Below are 16,456 nucleotides of genomic sequence, written 5' to 3'. Positions count from 1 at the left end.
CCACTGTACATTGAGTGGACGTTTTCAGAGAACTCTCCACAATGACTCCAAGATCTCTTTCTTGAGTGGTAAGAGCTAATTTAGACCCCATCATTTTATATATATAGTTGGGATTATGTTTTCCAATGTGTATTACTTTGCATCTATCAACACTGAATTTCGTCTGCCATTTTGTTGCCCAGACACCTAGTTTTGAGAGATCCTTTTGTAGCTTTTCGCAGGCTGCTTTGGACTTAACTATCTTGAGTAGTTTTGACTGAAATAATGTGTGTGTCCAGCCTGAGAAGGGTGAGAGACAGAAGTTGTTCAGAAGCCATTTTATAAAGCTTTAAAAATACTGCACTGGCTTCACATGCCTGACTCCCCCCTGGCTTCAGTGACAGCCATGCATAAGCAGCTAATAACAGAACTGGGCCTTCATTTCTCAGGAAAGCAAACACTTTTGTGGATGGGAATACCAGCAACTGAGTCCCACTGTTGCTGTTAATTCTCTAACTTGAAGGATTTTGCCCAACTGCCAAATCATTAACCTGCCAGCCAGTACCATTTCTGACTGAACTAGCATTTCAGGAAACAGCGCTTGCTGGTCTTGTTTGTCTCTGTTGGGCTTTCCCCAAAGCTTTCCCTAGTGCTGCAGAACCAGGATGGCTGCACTAGTGCTCAAATCCACGGGAGCTTTACTGGAGACCAGCTGTTGGCCTTTTAACCACCATAGGCAGTTAAACCTCCATTGGTAGGTCTCCTCTGAGCAGGGCTAGATGACGTGGGGGTAAATATTCCCACAGTCCGTTACACTTGCTAGCTCTGGTGGAGTTCTCAGAGTACAATGCCTGAGAGAGATTTTTCAGAGAAAGCTCAGTGGAGATGTAGATCTTGCAAGAGGAAAAGGAGATTTTTGCTTCAGGCTGCTCCAGTTCAGTTCTGTGAATGACAGTTCTGTGAATGTGGGGTTGGCAATGGACTAGGGAGCTTTGTAATGCTGTACCGGTGTTCTGAATAGATGGCTTCATTTTCCAGGGCTGTCAATCCAAGATCTCTTACAAGCACTACAATTACTTGTAATGTCATTTAGTGTCCATTTAAGTTATGTCCTACTTTGGGGCTTTTTCACTGCTGCTTTTTGATAAATTTTGGCACTTGCCTGTTCCAAGCAATAGAGAAAATGTGAAAAAGAAATTTAAGTGACCACAAGAAAGAACAATTTGGCTCAAAACGGGGTCACAGAACGGGCTCACGATTCTATTTATTTCTTATGGGTGTATACGTACGTACATATACACACACAGGGGCAGCAGGTTTGTATAAATTTTTGGTGGTGCCCAGAATGAGTCCAAGTCCCATCCCCCGCCCACCTGCCTAAGGCTCTGGGACGAAGTTTGGGTATGGGAGGGATGTGGGCTTTGGGACGGAGTTTGGGTGCAGGCTCTGGGCTGGGGCAGGAGGTTGGGGTTCAGGAGAGGGTGTGGGATGCAGGCTCTGGGAGAGAATTTGGGTGCTGGGTGTGGGCTCTGGGATGGGACAGGGGTTGGGGTACAGGAGGGGGTGCAGGAGGGGGTTTGGGTTGCTGGGTGCGGGCTCTGGGCTGGGAGACAGGGTTGGGGTGCAGAAGAGAGTGTGGGGCATTGGGCTGGGCTGGGGATGAGGAGTTTGGAATGCAGCAGGCAGGCTGCCCCAGGGCTGGGGTGCGGGACCAGAGAGGAGGACTCCCCTCAGCCCTCTTCCCGCTGGCAGCCCCTCCCGGCCCCCCTGGCATGACACTCATTGAAGCCTCCCCAGGCTGCTGCTCAGGAGGTCCAGCCAGGATAAGCCCCTCCTCACCTCCCAGAGTCACCTGCTGGGTTGGGGTGAGGGGGGGCCTCCTCCCCTCCTCCCTCCTCAGGTGTAACAGCCACCTCAGCCTGCCCCCGGCGCTGCTCCCTTGTAGCCAGCAGCAGCAGTGACCAGCAAGGGAGCGCAGCACGAAGCTGGAGGTGGCAGCTGCCCACTGCCCAGGGCAGGCAGGGATGCTTGTGGGAGGCACGCGGGGGCAGCAGATGGGGCCGGGGGACACTCTGGGAGAGGCGAGAGGTGGGGCTCGGTGGGAGACCCAGCTCCAAACATTGGTGGATCCAATTTGCTGGAGCCCAGGCATCACAGGCCCATATAACTCACTGCCCCTGTACACACACATACACAACAGTGTCTCTCTCTGAGACAATGATGTCAAATGAGTAGAACAGGGAACTAGGCAGCCAGGGCTTTCAAGTTTCCTTTTTTAGATTTCCACTTGAGTCAGTGTAAGCACAGCCATCACCAGGCCTTTCTTCATTTGTAAGCTATGGACAACTAATACTAGCCACCCACCTTACATAAGGTAGGCAATTAATGTGTGGAAGTGCTTTGTGATCTTCTGTGCCCAGATCAACACGCACAACAACCCCCATTACAAGTCAGGCATGCAAGACAGAACTGAACTCTCTTACTAATATGCTGGCAAATCTCAGAGATTCTGACTGCCATAAATCTAGCCTTTGAAGTGTTTCCCACTTGAAAAGGCAAAAAGAATATCACCAAAACTAATGGCTTGTTAGTGGCAGGCCTAGAGATCAAGGCTCATCTGATATGACTGTAGCAACATCGTAATGCAGTAGGTCAGCTGCTCACTGCTTGGTAGCATGTGTCAAGTTTCCTTTTCTACCCCTGTTGTGTTTATTAAAGCTCAACTTCAAAAATCTATGACTAGGAATAAGAAAGGATACAAAAATCACAAGAGTATGCCAGATATTTTATAGCTGACCCAGAAAAGAAATGTCAGTACCAGTTCTATATTTAACCATGACTACAGCAAACAGACCAGAATAACCCACTCCTCCTCCTCTCCCCTGGCACACATTAGTGCAGGGGCTCTCAAACTTCATTGCACTGTGACCCCCTTCTGACAACAAAAATTATTACTCAACCCCGGGGGACAGGGAGGAACGAAACCTGAGCCTGCCCGAGCCCTGTCGCCTTGGGTGGGGGTCCAAAGCCCGAGGGCAGAAGGGGCAAAGCCAAAGCCCAAGGGCTTCAGCCCCAGGCAGGGGGCCTGTAATCTGAGCCCTATTACCCAGGGCTGAAATTCTCTGGCTTCGGCCCCAGGCAATGAGGTTTGGGCTTTGGCCCCAGGCCCCAGCACGTCCAAGCCAGCCCTGGTGACCCCATTAAAACAGTGTTGCAACCCACTTTGGGGGTCCCGACGCACAGTCTGAGAACTGCTGCATTAGTGTAATCTGATCTTCAGTTCAGTCCTGAGAATACAAGATGCAGATCACCCCACCACACTGCCACTCAATAGACCACAGTTAACTATGAATCCTTTGCATTTGGGTTTGGTTGGGGATTCCTGAACCTGCCTCGGAAGCATCTGGTCCTGGCCACTGTGATAGACTGGGCAATAGATTAGGTGGTCATCCGGGGTCTGATCTGTTATGGCAATTTCTACATTCCTATATAACCAGGAGTAAGTACAGCCATAAAAAGAACAGATGAGGAGAGGGTACTAATCCAAACAACCAAGCCCATAAATCCACATCTCATTCATTAATATTTTTGGACTCGCCCACAATGTATATTTAATAGTTATATAGATGGGCTGAGACCATGAGGTTTTGATTTTGCAAATCCAGAATCAGGTAGGTTCAGCTTGGGTTGCCTCTTAGCCAAACCAACAAAGTGCATATATGTGGAGGAAGGTTTGAACTGAAGATAAAATGTCATTTCTAGAATGGGTGGAGATGGGCCCAAATGAAAATCCCCCAGCCTGTCTCTCTAGGGCCACACTGGCTGGCCTGGCTGAACTGCATTTACCATTGGACTGCAGCAGGGAGTGTGAGTACAAAGAGGATGTCATATTCTCCTGCTCCTGGGGCAGGTAGAGATTGGCCCTCTGGCTGTTGCAACTTAAAGCTAGAGCTGGTAGAAAATTCAGAAACATTTTCGGGAAAAATGTTAATCTTCCAGGAAGTTTCTGTTTTGCAGGGCCCTGTTTGCTTTTTTCATTAAATGTTTTAATTGAAAAATTTCATTTCCAGAAAACTGATGACTGAGGCTATCATTTGACAATACGCAGCATAATATAAATAAGAACTCTAAATACCACCACATAGTCTAAGGGATGGGCCAAAACCTGAATTCAATTCAGTCAGTTCATGCACTTTCAAGGACTCCCGGGGGGGGGGAGGGATAGCTCAGTGGTTTGAGCATTGGCCTGTTAAACCCAGGGTTGTGAGTTCAATCCTTGAGGGGGCCATTTGGGGCAAAAATTGGGGATTGGTCCTGCTTTGAGGAGGGGGTTGGACTAGATGACCTCCTGAGGTCCCTTCCAACCCTGATATTCTATGATTCTATGACTCTAGTGTCCTGCCAATTGCTGTGCTTCTGAAAGGGGATGGTGTGACATTATAGTTCCTGAATCTCCCCCAGAACTATACAATAGCATAGTGTAACAGGCACTGGAAATCTAGATTTCAGAGTAACAGCTGTGTTAGTCTGTATTCGCAAAAAGAAAAGGAGTACTAGTGGCACCTTAGAGACTAACCAATTTATTTGAGCATAAGCTTTCATGAAGTGATGCTGTAGCCCATCTGATGAAGTGAGCTATAGCTCACGAAAGCTTATGCTCAAATAAATTGGTTAGTCTCTAAGGTGCCACTAGTCCTCCTTTTCTTTTTGGAAATCTAGAGACACTCTTCCCTTCTCTCCACATACTGTACTTAAAAGTTTGTCATCTATTTAAAAGTATGAATCTAATACCAGAAGTTATCACATTTAATGATACTGTATCTACTATGTATAAATTTACTATAAAAACAACTTGAATTCATCTGGACTCAATTCGGGGTGATGGGAGCAAAACAGTTCTAAAATACTTAAGGTTTTCATTGACACCACATTCTGCTTATCCGGAGTCATGAATGCAGGGAGCACATAAAATACTAAGCCACAAGATGGCAGTAGTTCTTCATAAATGATGATGCTAGCCACTCTCACACAGCAGAAATACAATATAAAGCACCACCTGGGCACATCTTACCAATTTCCTCATCTCACACATCTACAGGTGGCCCTATACTTTTCTACAGAAACATGAAACAACATTAAAAACCTTCTACTAAGGAGACTTGTATGTATGTATGAGTCCCCTGGTATTTGCCTACCAGTACCAGAGATAATGAAGGAGCTCTGACAGAGAAACGCATTGCTGTATTGCTCTGCTCCGTAGGTCTCCCTTCAAATACTCTTACCCATGGTGAGTATTACCTGGCTAAATGAGTAATCATTTTGAAATGAATGGAACTACTTGAGGATTAAGGTACTTCTAAGCATGAGTAAGCTGTGATGGCTCAAAGCAGCCAGAAACTGGTACTCCCTAGTGTAAGAAGAGTTCCCAGAAGATCAGTGATCCCTCCAGTGTATGGGGAGCGTTGGGGGCATTGCTGATGGAAAGAGGTGTGGCCAGAGTGCCATTGTGGTCTGGTGATTCCTGGTTGCTGGAATGCCCCTTATGGGGGCTGCTGCAGAAGACACAACTTGCAGCAGTCTCAGCAGCCATCCTTGTCCCCAGCTGCCCTAGTACTGTGGAGCTGCAAAAATGGCAAAAAAAGCTACCTTTGCCTTCCTTCTTCCCTGAGCTGCATTAGGCACAGCTGAGGATAAGGCCTTATAGGTCTGTATGGTGCCTAGCACGACACTGGGTGATGAATAAGTAACAATGATTAATAGGTATCACATAGTTTACTGATCACAGAATTAATACACCCTGATGCTGCAAATTCTTCTGTGTGTTTTCACTGAGACCTGTAAGCCCTTTACTGAGCTCCGTAGGCACGTGAGAGCTATTTAGCATCACTGTGACACATGCCCAAAAGGATGGAAAATGTGAGACATGACAGCCAACACTGTAGCTGGTGATAGCTACAGCAATAACAGTGCTATTGATGATGAAAAACAGAATGGGTAGAAGAGAGTGGATATTTCGGGGTCTGTCCTTAGGACAAATCAAATAATTGCAACTGACTCTGTACATTTTACAATCCCCAAGCGGAGAGTTTCCTATAATGCAACCTCAGAAATAATCTTAAATCTTAGATTTCAACCTCTCACCCAAGCAATAGCCTGTTTATAGCTCTATCAGTTGATTTAAAAAACATCATTACCAAAATGGATATTGTAAACATTGCCATTTTCACTGCGATGTCTGATATAGTATAGCTGGAGGGGACGGATGTCAATCATCAGTAAAATGTCAGTAGAGTGCTGAGAGATATAACAGACACACATAAGAGCCAAGCACACTAAGTATGTCTACACTGCAGTTAAAAACAGGCTGGCCTGTGCCAGCTGACTCAGGCTCACGGGGCTCGGGCTGTGGGGCTGTTTAACTGCAGTGTAGACGTCTGTGCTCAGGCTGGGGCCCGGGCTCTAGGTCCCTGTGAGGTGGTGGGTCCTAGAGCTCAGGCTGCAGCCTGAGCCCCACCACAATTTAACAGCCCTGAAACCAGGTCACAGGAGCCTGAGTCAGCTGGGTGTCTAACTGCAGTGGAGACATACCCAGAGAGGCAGACTGTGTGGGAAGAAATTTCAGCAGGAATGAACAGTGAATTTGGGAACTGGCTACCCATAGAAGCTGAGTGTGGCAGCACAAAACAATTTTTGAAGCCATACTGAAAAATAGAAAGGCAGCCCTTTCTCTAGGCCAAGCTCTGCCCACACATTCTGAGATCCAACAGATTATTTTTTTTAACATCTGTGAACCTTTTCCCAGAATTGGACTCTGCATGTTTGTTTTTGCACACTCTGGAGCAGAGTTAGTCACATGGTTGAAGTTGCATGATCCTATAGCTACACAAAAGACATACGCTCTCTGCCGCTGGTTCTACTCAGGACTCGCAGCAATGCCAAATTGCTTGCTTCAGCATGTCTCCTCTGCCTCTTCAGGTAGTATCAAGGGGGGAGGGATAGCTCAGTGGTTGGAGCATTGGCCTCTTAAACCCAGGGTTGTGGGCTCAATCTTTGAGGGGGCCATTTAGGGATCTAGGGCAAAAATTGGGGATTGGTCCTGCTTTGAGCAGGGGGGTTGACTAGATGACTTCCTGAGGTCCCTTCCCAACCCTAATATTCTAGGAAGGTCATAGCCAAGTTTAGTGTCACCAAGCTAGTTTTTTATATAATTACAATTCCTCCCAAGGGTATTGAATTTATCATGGTCACTATTACTTAGGGTACTTCTACACTGCAAAAAAACCCCACAGCAGTGTGTCTCAGATTCCAGGTCAACTGATTCGAGCTCCTGCTTCCAGGCTAAAAATAGCAGCACAGACATTCCCATTTGTGCTGGAGTCTGGGCTCTGAGGCACCCCTCTCCCCGTCCCCACTGGGTTTCAGAGCCTGCGCTCCAGCCCGAGGACGAACATCTACACTGCTGTTTTTAGCCCCATAGTGAGAAGACTCACTTCTGCAGGGTTTTTCTGACAGTGTAGACATACCTAAGTGACTCAGCTATAGTTACTTCTTGAACCGACAACCCGTGTGTTCCTCAGGACTGAGACAAGAAGATGCTCTCCTCCTGTATGCTCCAGAACTAGCTTTTACATAAAGTAGTTGTTTAAAGTGTCAAAAAATTGCGTCTCAAAACTTAGCTGGATACAGCGTTATTTTGGTATGACACATCCCTAGAAGGGGTCTTTCTCCAGCCTGAGTGCTCCTCAGCCCCTGCCAGCTTTCTGCCAGTTCCTAGGTTAATCAATCCCCTCCAACCGTATCAATTTTCTGTGCCAGCAGCAGTTTGATTTCACTTTGATTAAGAAGCCTATACTTTCTGAAGAGCTTCTCTCAAAGGTTTCCTAGTGCCTAATAAGTGAAAATCCCTTCTCTTACACCATATTCACATCAACAGATGTAGAGCCAGATTCTCAGCTGGTGATATCGGTGCAGCTATGCTGATTTACAACAGATGTGGATCTGGCCCCAAGTCTCTGAAAATCCCCCATCTACCTTGCCCTGTGTGTATAACAAGAAGCATTTCAAGACAAAGCAACCACAGGTGCCCTGGACCCACTAATTTTTCCTAATAACTTACATTTATGTGACTGATACCAAAATGTACCTCAACGCAGCTCCTCCTTGGCACTAGGGTGGCGAGATGCTCAGTTTTTGACCTGAAAATCAGGTCGAAAAGGGGACCTGAGAGCGTCTGATCAGATCTACTGACTGGACACACAAAGTCCGGTTACTGTGGGCAGGGGAGGTGGGGAGGCACGAGATCATCACCTGTGCCAGCCCGTACTCAGCTAGGGCCGCCTCCTACCTGTGTCAGATGGCTGTAGCTCCCAGCTGCAGCTCCGCAGGAAAGTCCCTCCCTACCTGGGCAGGTGAGAGAGGGGAATAGCAGAGAGTGAGGGGGAAGAAGAGTGAACAGGGGATGGGGTCTGAGGGGGATGAGGAGCAAATGGGGGGCGGGTCTGGGGGAGAATTGGGGGGGGCGGGGCCTCAGGGGGAAGAGGGAGGCTGGGGGAGGTTCTGGTACTCCTGTTGGAGTGTCCGGTTTTTAAATATTATGAAGTTGGAAACCCTACTTGGCACTCACTAGAAGTTTTTCTAGTTGCCTCATGCAGTCTATCACCTCCGTACTTATTAGGCAAATCACTGGACATGCTGTACCCAATTATCAGTATTTCTAATGATAAATTTGATACTTCCATCCATACTCTATGTATCAGACCTCCTGGAGTGACTTCAGTGCTTGAGGAATGATCAGCATCTTCTACCTCTCTCAGAAGGCAGGTCCCAGCTAAGGATACAATAAACACACATTTTAATTAATTATAATTAGTTAGTTAATGCTCACTTAGGGCTTTGAAGATGCAAAGTTCTGCATACTGTAAGTGCTAAGTGTTATAACTAGGGTTGGCAGAATTCAATTTTGATTTTTTGATAATTTTGATGGATAATCTTAATGTTTATTTTTAAGCTTTTATAGATTTTTATCAATTTACATTTTCACAGTTGCGCAAAATTACGGGTTTTAAATTTTGTTTTCTATTTTTATCCATTTAAATTTGCAAAGTTATGGGAAATTCTGAGACATTCAGACAATAATTATTTAATGACAGTAGATGTTGAGATTCAAAAGATTAAAGCTTTAGAATTGTTAAAACACAAATTGACAACATCATATGTCAAAATATACAAAGTAAATAACCCTAAATCAATGTCTAATAATTTCTCAAGCAGCATTTCTTTCTTACTACATTGTACATTTCAATGATCATCAGTGGAACCTTTTTTTGATGGATTTGTGTGTGAAATTGATGTTTATCAACGTTTACTGATAAAAATAGAATCTGTCTAAGCCTAATTATAACTAATTAAAATGTGTCATGCTAGGTAAAATAAGGGATGGGGAATAGGAACAGAGGGGCTAATGCAGCCATCAGTTTAACCCAGTCTCTCCGTACATGTAATATACTCATGGAGAAGTGGGTTCACGGTCTAAATATAGATCTGGTACTACATGCTCCCCAAGAGCTCAATCCCGCTTGCATTCAAGTTAATGGGAAAACTCCTATTGACTTCAATGGATGTAGGATATATCTTAAATATTAGTCTTACCTTCTACACAAAATTTCTTGCTCACAATAGTGAGCCTCAGCCTAATCGTATCCTGAATAGGGCTGGCTAGAAAAAAACATTTCTGTTTCATGAAGTTTCAAATGTGTTTTCGTGCCACTTTGGAATGAAAATGAAACTGCTAGAAAAGCCAAAAGAGATTGAGAGAGAGCAATCCACCCCAGAATAGCCAACAGGCTGGTAGTTAGGCCATGTGTCAGGTTTGTGTCCCCATTCTGAATCCTTCCCCGACCTTGGATTGCAAACTTCCTGAGGAAATTTGCATCAAAACCATTTTGTTTCTGCAAAACATTTAAGTTTTAACAAAACAGCAATTTTTGATGGAAAGAAGTTTTTGATTATCTGATCCTGAACATAAATACTCCAAGCAACTATGCAAATATCTGGCTTGCGACTGCGTTGTTCGACAGAGGTTGATGTGCATCTTAGTGCACAGTAAAACCTTGCTTCTAACTGGGTCTGAATTTCCATGCATCCAAGGGGCAAAACACCAAAAAGAATGCTTAGCCTTGCAGAGGACACACACAAGCTCACAGATGCCAGGGCTATCCCATTAGCCTCTTGCCCTCAGGTGCTAGCAGCTGGGCATGGGGAAGCAGCCAGGGCCGGCTCTAGGTTCTTTGCCGCCCCAAGAAAAAAATTTGCCGCCCCAAGCTCTGAGAGCACAACTGCCCAAGCCAAAAAAAAAAAAAAAAAGATGGCCGAATGCCGCCCCTGGAATTGTGCCGCCCCAAGTATGTGCTTGATTTGCCTAGAGCCGGTCCTGGAAGCAGCACCAACTTGCATAAATACAAGCAGCCTGCAATACACAGAGTGCAGACAGGAAATGGTTACTTTTCTTGCATATATCAGAGACATGTTTCAACATCTGAGTCCAATTTAAATTAGTATTAATGATTTGCATACATTACTTGCAATCAGAGATTTATCCTAGTGATAAACTAGACCTGACAAAAAGAAGCTTTATTTATCTGGCGAAACAAACTAGAAATTCTTGTTTCTGAGAACGTCTGCAAAAGCATTGTCTCCATTAAATTAAAATTGCCGTATGATACATTTTCACTGAGACTTTAGGTGTACTGTCGATATGATTTTGATCAGACTTTGGTGTGTTACTCTGGAGTGCTTATCTGAAAATTAAGTGCTGGTAGATAACTTTGTTTAAGGTTATACTTAATTAAAACTGTAAATGTTTGAAAACTGAACTTTTCTTCACAATTGCAGCCTTTGATTTCCTTTGTTCGATGTAAGTTGTTTTTGTCTTTGGACTGTGTTTTATTGCAGATTCCTTGAAAGTCAGAAGAAATTTCAGTTGGAGAAAGGTTTTCAGTTTTGTTTATGCCACCTGCCAATTTTTTATTTTCAACAAGCTGTAGAATTTTGTACTGACAACACAGAACTGCATTACAGAAATTGTCAGATGGAGAAATAATTGTTGGTCTGATTTCCCCATAGCCCCTAGTATTTCCACATGCCTCCTGGGGAACACTTAACCCTTGCAATTCCTCTTTAAGTGAACACGTAGTCTACATGTTTCATTTTGCACAGGCAAATTGTTTTGCAAAGGGCTTCTGTGTTCTAATCTTTTTTGTACTGATAGTATGGACAAGATAACCCAGTTCTATAATGGTTTTAGGAGCCCAAGTTATAGCCTAAGTCTTGTGCACAAAACAGCATATACTATTTCCTCAAGTATAGAAATAATGGGTGCAGGGGGCATTTGACACATACTGCCAACAGAACAAGAAAACAAGGCTGATGGTTAATCAGTTGAGGTGTCTCTGTCCAGCTGAGACCACAGTTGCCAACTTTCATGCGGTAAATAAGCACCCCGACTTTCACAATAAACCCAAAATCAAGTTAATCCCATTTCAACACAAGCCAATCCCTAAGAACCCCAACACTCTATGTGACTAGATCCCCCCCGGCGTGCCGTCTGGGACTGTGGTGGGCCTGCTGTGCACCCCGACTCTCTCCCCCGCTTGCCCCTGCTTGCTGGGACCCGATGGAAAAAGAAAAGAAGCAACAAGCCAAAAACTAGCCAACAAACAACTCACAACTCAATTAAGCCAAAAACAAGCCCAATTTCTGCATTTTTTTTTGCAGGTTTGGCATGTCTGGCTGAGACACCTCAAAGGGGCCTAATTTTCAGATAGTGCTGAGCCCCTGTCCTGTAAACATCATGGCTAGGACCCTACCAAATTCACAGCCATGAAAAATGTGTGATGGACCATAAAATCTGGTCTCCCCCCGTGAAATCTGGTCTTTTGTTTGCTTTTATACTATTCTACACAGATTTCACGGGGGGAGACCAGCGTTTCTCAAATTCGGGGTCCTGACCCAAAAGGGAGTTGCAGGGGGGTCGCAAGGTTATTTTAGGTGGGTTGTGGTATTTCCACCCTTCCTTCTGCGCTGCCTTCAGAGCTGGGCGGCTAGTCAGCGGTAGCTGTTGGCTGGGCACCCAGCTCTGAAGGCAGCGACCCGCCAACAGCAGCGCAGAAGTAAGAGTAGCAGTACTGCAACCCGCCCTATAATAACCTTGCGACTCCCCCACCATTCCTTGTTGGGTCAGGACCCCTACGATTACAACACCATGAAATTTCACATTTAAATAGCTGAATAATGACATTTACGATTTTTAAAACCCTATGACCATGAAATTAACAAGCATGGCCCATTAAGGTGTCTGAGGCATTTAAATGTAGGTCTCCTTTTGCAGATGGCTCACATACACATTCTATAACAAGCTCCTCAGCAGTGGCCCAGAACACAGTGTGAAGACAGCAGATCAAGAAAAACATTTCTCTGTTCACTGTCCAAGCTGCTGAAGCACGTGCCGCTCCCCTTCTCTCCTCTGTCCTTGCCCCCCTCTCTGTTCTTCCTAGGGCAGAAGATATAATTGCCATCTCTCCTGGTGCTCTACACTGCCCTGAAGCACGAAGTGTACCTATTGAGGATCTGGGGAATCTGGGGAAGGGTGGGTGGCCACATCTAAAGGCTCCTCCCCCGACCTAAGGGGAGAAGCCACTGGACCCAGGTCTCAACTGAATTCAGGGGACAATAAATGAAAAACAGGAACAGGAGTGAGAGTTACAGGGTCAAAATCAGGTCTGCATGAGAAGCAACAGCAAAGAGTGTATCTGCACGGCACACCCTCTCCTCGGGCAGCTATAAAACTAACAAGTTCTAATTCTTAATGAATATCTAGGCACTGCCAGACTGTATATACCAGACTGATGTACAGCATCTATGCTGAGCTGTACACCCCATGTACATCATTATGGCCAGGCCCTTGTCTCCCCCACCCTCCAGAACCTTATCGATTTTAGGGAAAAATCAGAAAAATGGGGCCTGACTAGAGTGGGCATATGAGATCCCACTGGTGGGGCCAGGCTGGAGTGTGTGGGGGGACTGGCCAGACTAGGATGAGGGGACCACTAACCCTAATCCTGAGATCATTGGCTCACCCCTCTTCTCCTCTCACACAGGCCTCTGTGGGTCACTGCCTCACCCTATATGCTAAGTGACCAAGTGGTGATTTTAGTGGAAATCAAGCTTTTCTGATTTTCACCAAAATCAGCCACTGATGTCTAGAATCTTCCTAGGAATTTTGGAATTGATCAGATGAGGTTTTCAAGTGATCACATTAGACAGCCTAACAGAAAAATGCCATTTGAGTGGAGTGTAAGGCCTCACTGGGGTAGGCCAAAACCAGGATGCGCATGTGGAAAGAGCAGACTCCCAAACCAGGCTCATAATGAGATTCCCACTGAAGCAGAGCTGTTAGACACAGTATTACATTTTAGTCCAGTGACTAAAGGGTTAATTACCTCAGCGCAGGCCCATGAGTGAAGGTGGAGTTCATGGGAGATGCTGTGCTTCCCTTGGCTAGAAGTACCTGGGTACAGACGAAGACCATGCCCTATTAGAATTAATGTTCCAACTTGCACCTGTGCTTAAAAAATTACACTGGGGCCAGCTATGGTGGGAAGTTCAGAGACAGAGGCTCCTAGAAACTGGTGGTGATACTTTCCTTCAGTCCCTAGAAAGCTTTTCTTTATTTAATAAAAGTTAAGCAATGGGGCAAATCTAGTCCCTGCCTCTGAGGTTGTAGAACCAGGCAGTGCACGGGGTGGTTGCCAAGGGGCTGGAGAAGAGTGGCAAACACCTGTGGTGCAGAGTGCAGCTCACTGGGCACTTCCTGCAGAGTAGTATGCAGGGGACAGGTGGAGGTGAGTCCTGACAAGCCAGGACATGGATGGAATGGGTGAGGGACGTAAAAGAGCCTGCCAAAGCTATTTCAGCCATGGGGTTAGAGCAGCCTCCATGGAGTAGCTCTACAGTTACTCTACAGCCTGGCAAGGAGGCAGAAGTGTACAAGAAAAGATCAGAACAGATCACCTGCAATCCTACTGCAGATGTAGGAAAAACAAAGCTAAACAGAGGGACCATTAATTCAGTGCTATGCTCTTCAGAGAGACAGTATGGGGTTCAAGGAGACAGTTTGTGTCCCTTGCCTCCTGCTAAAACAGAGAGGAGTAAAAATTCACAATATAGATAAATAATTCCTTACGAATTAACAAAAACTGAGGAAATATCTCAAATTTCAATGGCTATCCAGGCAGCTAGGATGATAAAGAAAGTGAATTAATAACAAACAGAGAAGCATAGAAACTACAGGACAAGGGACATATGGTGTCAGTCTCACCAACAGCAGGCTGGACAGCCAAATACAGGATCAGCTTCCTTAGCAGTCACTAACTTACAGCTGCTAGTAAACCAGTGTCAGCATGAGCATCTTCACTACTAAACAAAAAATTGTGTTTTTTTTTACCTCAGGGTAACCAACGTGTCTGAGTTTTCCTGAGGTAAAAACACAGTGAAGAAAAAGAATGTTAGTTTTATTGTGAGGTAAACTTGAGGAGGTCAGCCCTATACTCCCTTATGGAGTTGACCTCTGCAAGTTTACCTTATGGTAAAACTAAAGTGACTTGTCTTCACCTTGGAATACCTCATGTGCGTTAGTTACCCTGGGGTAAAAAATGCATCATCTTAAGCAGTAAAGACCAGGCCTAAGCGTGTGATGCCAAGGTGGGAGAACAGCAGACTTTCCTCCTAAAATGAGCCAGTGCTTAATTTTCAGTGAAAGAGATACCCAGGCTCAAGGAATTAGGTACCGGGGCTTCGCACCCACCCACTTAAATTATATGCCTAGCTGGGAAAACTCGCCTAATGTGATAAAATCTAATTCCCAGCTAAGAAACCCAGAAAGTATCTGCCATGAGTGAAAGTACAGTTTGAAATTTGAGGTACAGTGCAGAGAGAGTTGATGTAGCCCATTTATAGTTGCTGAAATGGCTGCTAGGCTGTTTGGGTAAAAGTGAATTTATATTAAAATGTTTTCGTTTTTGTCTAAACTGAGTCTGATGCCCTATTTCTTTGCTGCGACTGAGATCCTCTTGGCACAGCAGATATGGGGGCTGTCAGGGAGTGGGTGTGATTCCCATATTCTCTACCTGGCCCCAGGACAGGTTAAGCAGCCTGGGGACAGCTAGCAATAGCCCCAAGGGACTGTCTGCTACCTGTGAATAACCAGTGTCCTCAGTACAACCTTCCCAACACTTGCACCAGGGCTGTATGGGTAGGGTGGCTAAGTCGGCTGTATTCCTGTTGGGGACTCTCCTATGCTGGGGAAATCCACAGCAGGGAAGATCAGGCGAGAGAATCTGGCCCTGAATATCTCTTTGACTGATGGACAGGTCTGCTATTATACAATCTAGCGCAGTGGCCCCCAACCCTTTTGTGACCAATCGCACATTCATGTTTTCAGAAGAGTGTGGTGGGCACCAACAATTTTTCAAGGCTTATTTTGTATTTGTACATTAAATAATACGAAAAACATCATATTTAATATTATATAATATATGAATCCATAAGTTAAAAAAGGTAATTTTACATGTAAAAGGTATTAATTACGTTATTTGGCAATTACTCTTTCACCTTACCATGTGAATTTGCTCTTTTTATCTACCTGTAAGAAAAATTAAGGAGATTTTACAAAATAAATATCATAAACAGTTTTCATCTTATTTATTTAAAAAAAGTAAAATTATTTTTTGATTGGACAGTTTTTTGGAAAAATGTAGACTAGCTGTAGCAGAAAGTAAAGCTAGTAATATTTCAGTCCTATGTATAAAACACTGTTAAACTGCTGGTCCAAATATATTTATTATTCTTTAACATAGATAGCCAGTTATGGTTAATAAAAATATTCTTTGTATTGTTACTTGTATCTGGATTTCAATAACCAAACAAACAAATATGAAAAAAAGTTAAACACAAGTTAATCATACGTGCTCATCAGCACTTAATGGAAAATAAGTATTAATTCATGTGGTTTTTCTAATAAAGTCAGCCAATTTTTCGTAGTTGAGAGAGTAGGATGATATTCCCGTTTGTAAGCAATCGTCAAGATGGGCATCTGTAAGCCGAGATCTGTATTTTGATTTTATGATGTTCATTGTTCAAAACAGAACTTCGCATAGATAAGTGGAACCGAAATAAGATTTTATTTTGTATGCTTAATTTTTTAAGGCAGAAAACTTTTTTAGGTCAACCAGATTCCAAAAGTTTTCATGTGTTGCGCAGGATTTTAGAACAATATCATTTTGAAGGTTCACAATCTCCAGTTCCATGTCTTCTGTTCTTACTTGAATGAGACTCGCAATTGATGTAGCCATTTCTGTTACCTCTATTTGGCAAGTAAAAGGATTCACAAGAAAGGCAACTACAGGCTCAATGATGGTGAACT

At 44.5% G+C, this 16,456-nt stretch overlaps 1 long non-coding RNA gene across 1 annotated transcript in view; it reads right to left on the bottom strand.

The window, feature by feature from the left end:
* The window catches only part of LOC140915250 (uncharacterized), a 44,149-nt gene extending 30,611 nt beyond the window's left edge, over nucleotides 1-13,538 (bottom strand). The window contains exons 1-2 of the long non-coding RNA XR_012160113.1: nucleotides 13,476-13,538; nucleotides 8,724-8,806 (exon numbers count right to left, since the gene is read on the bottom strand). This is a non-coding gene — a long non-coding RNA (uncharacterized lncRNA). The remainder of the gene's footprint in view (nucleotides 1-8,723; nucleotides 8,807-13,475) is intronic.
* Nucleotides 13,539-16,456: the final 2,918 nt, after the last annotated feature.

This window comes from Lepidochelys kempii, chromosome 7 (genome assembly GCF_965140265.1).
Source record: "Lepidochelys kempii isolate rLepKem1 chromosome 7, rLepKem1.hap2, whole genome shotgun sequence".
NCBI classification, from domain to species: Eukaryota; Metazoa; Chordata; order Testudines; family Cheloniidae; genus Lepidochelys; species Lepidochelys kempii.
This window is presented reverse-complemented; position numbering and strand designations above follow the sequence as displayed.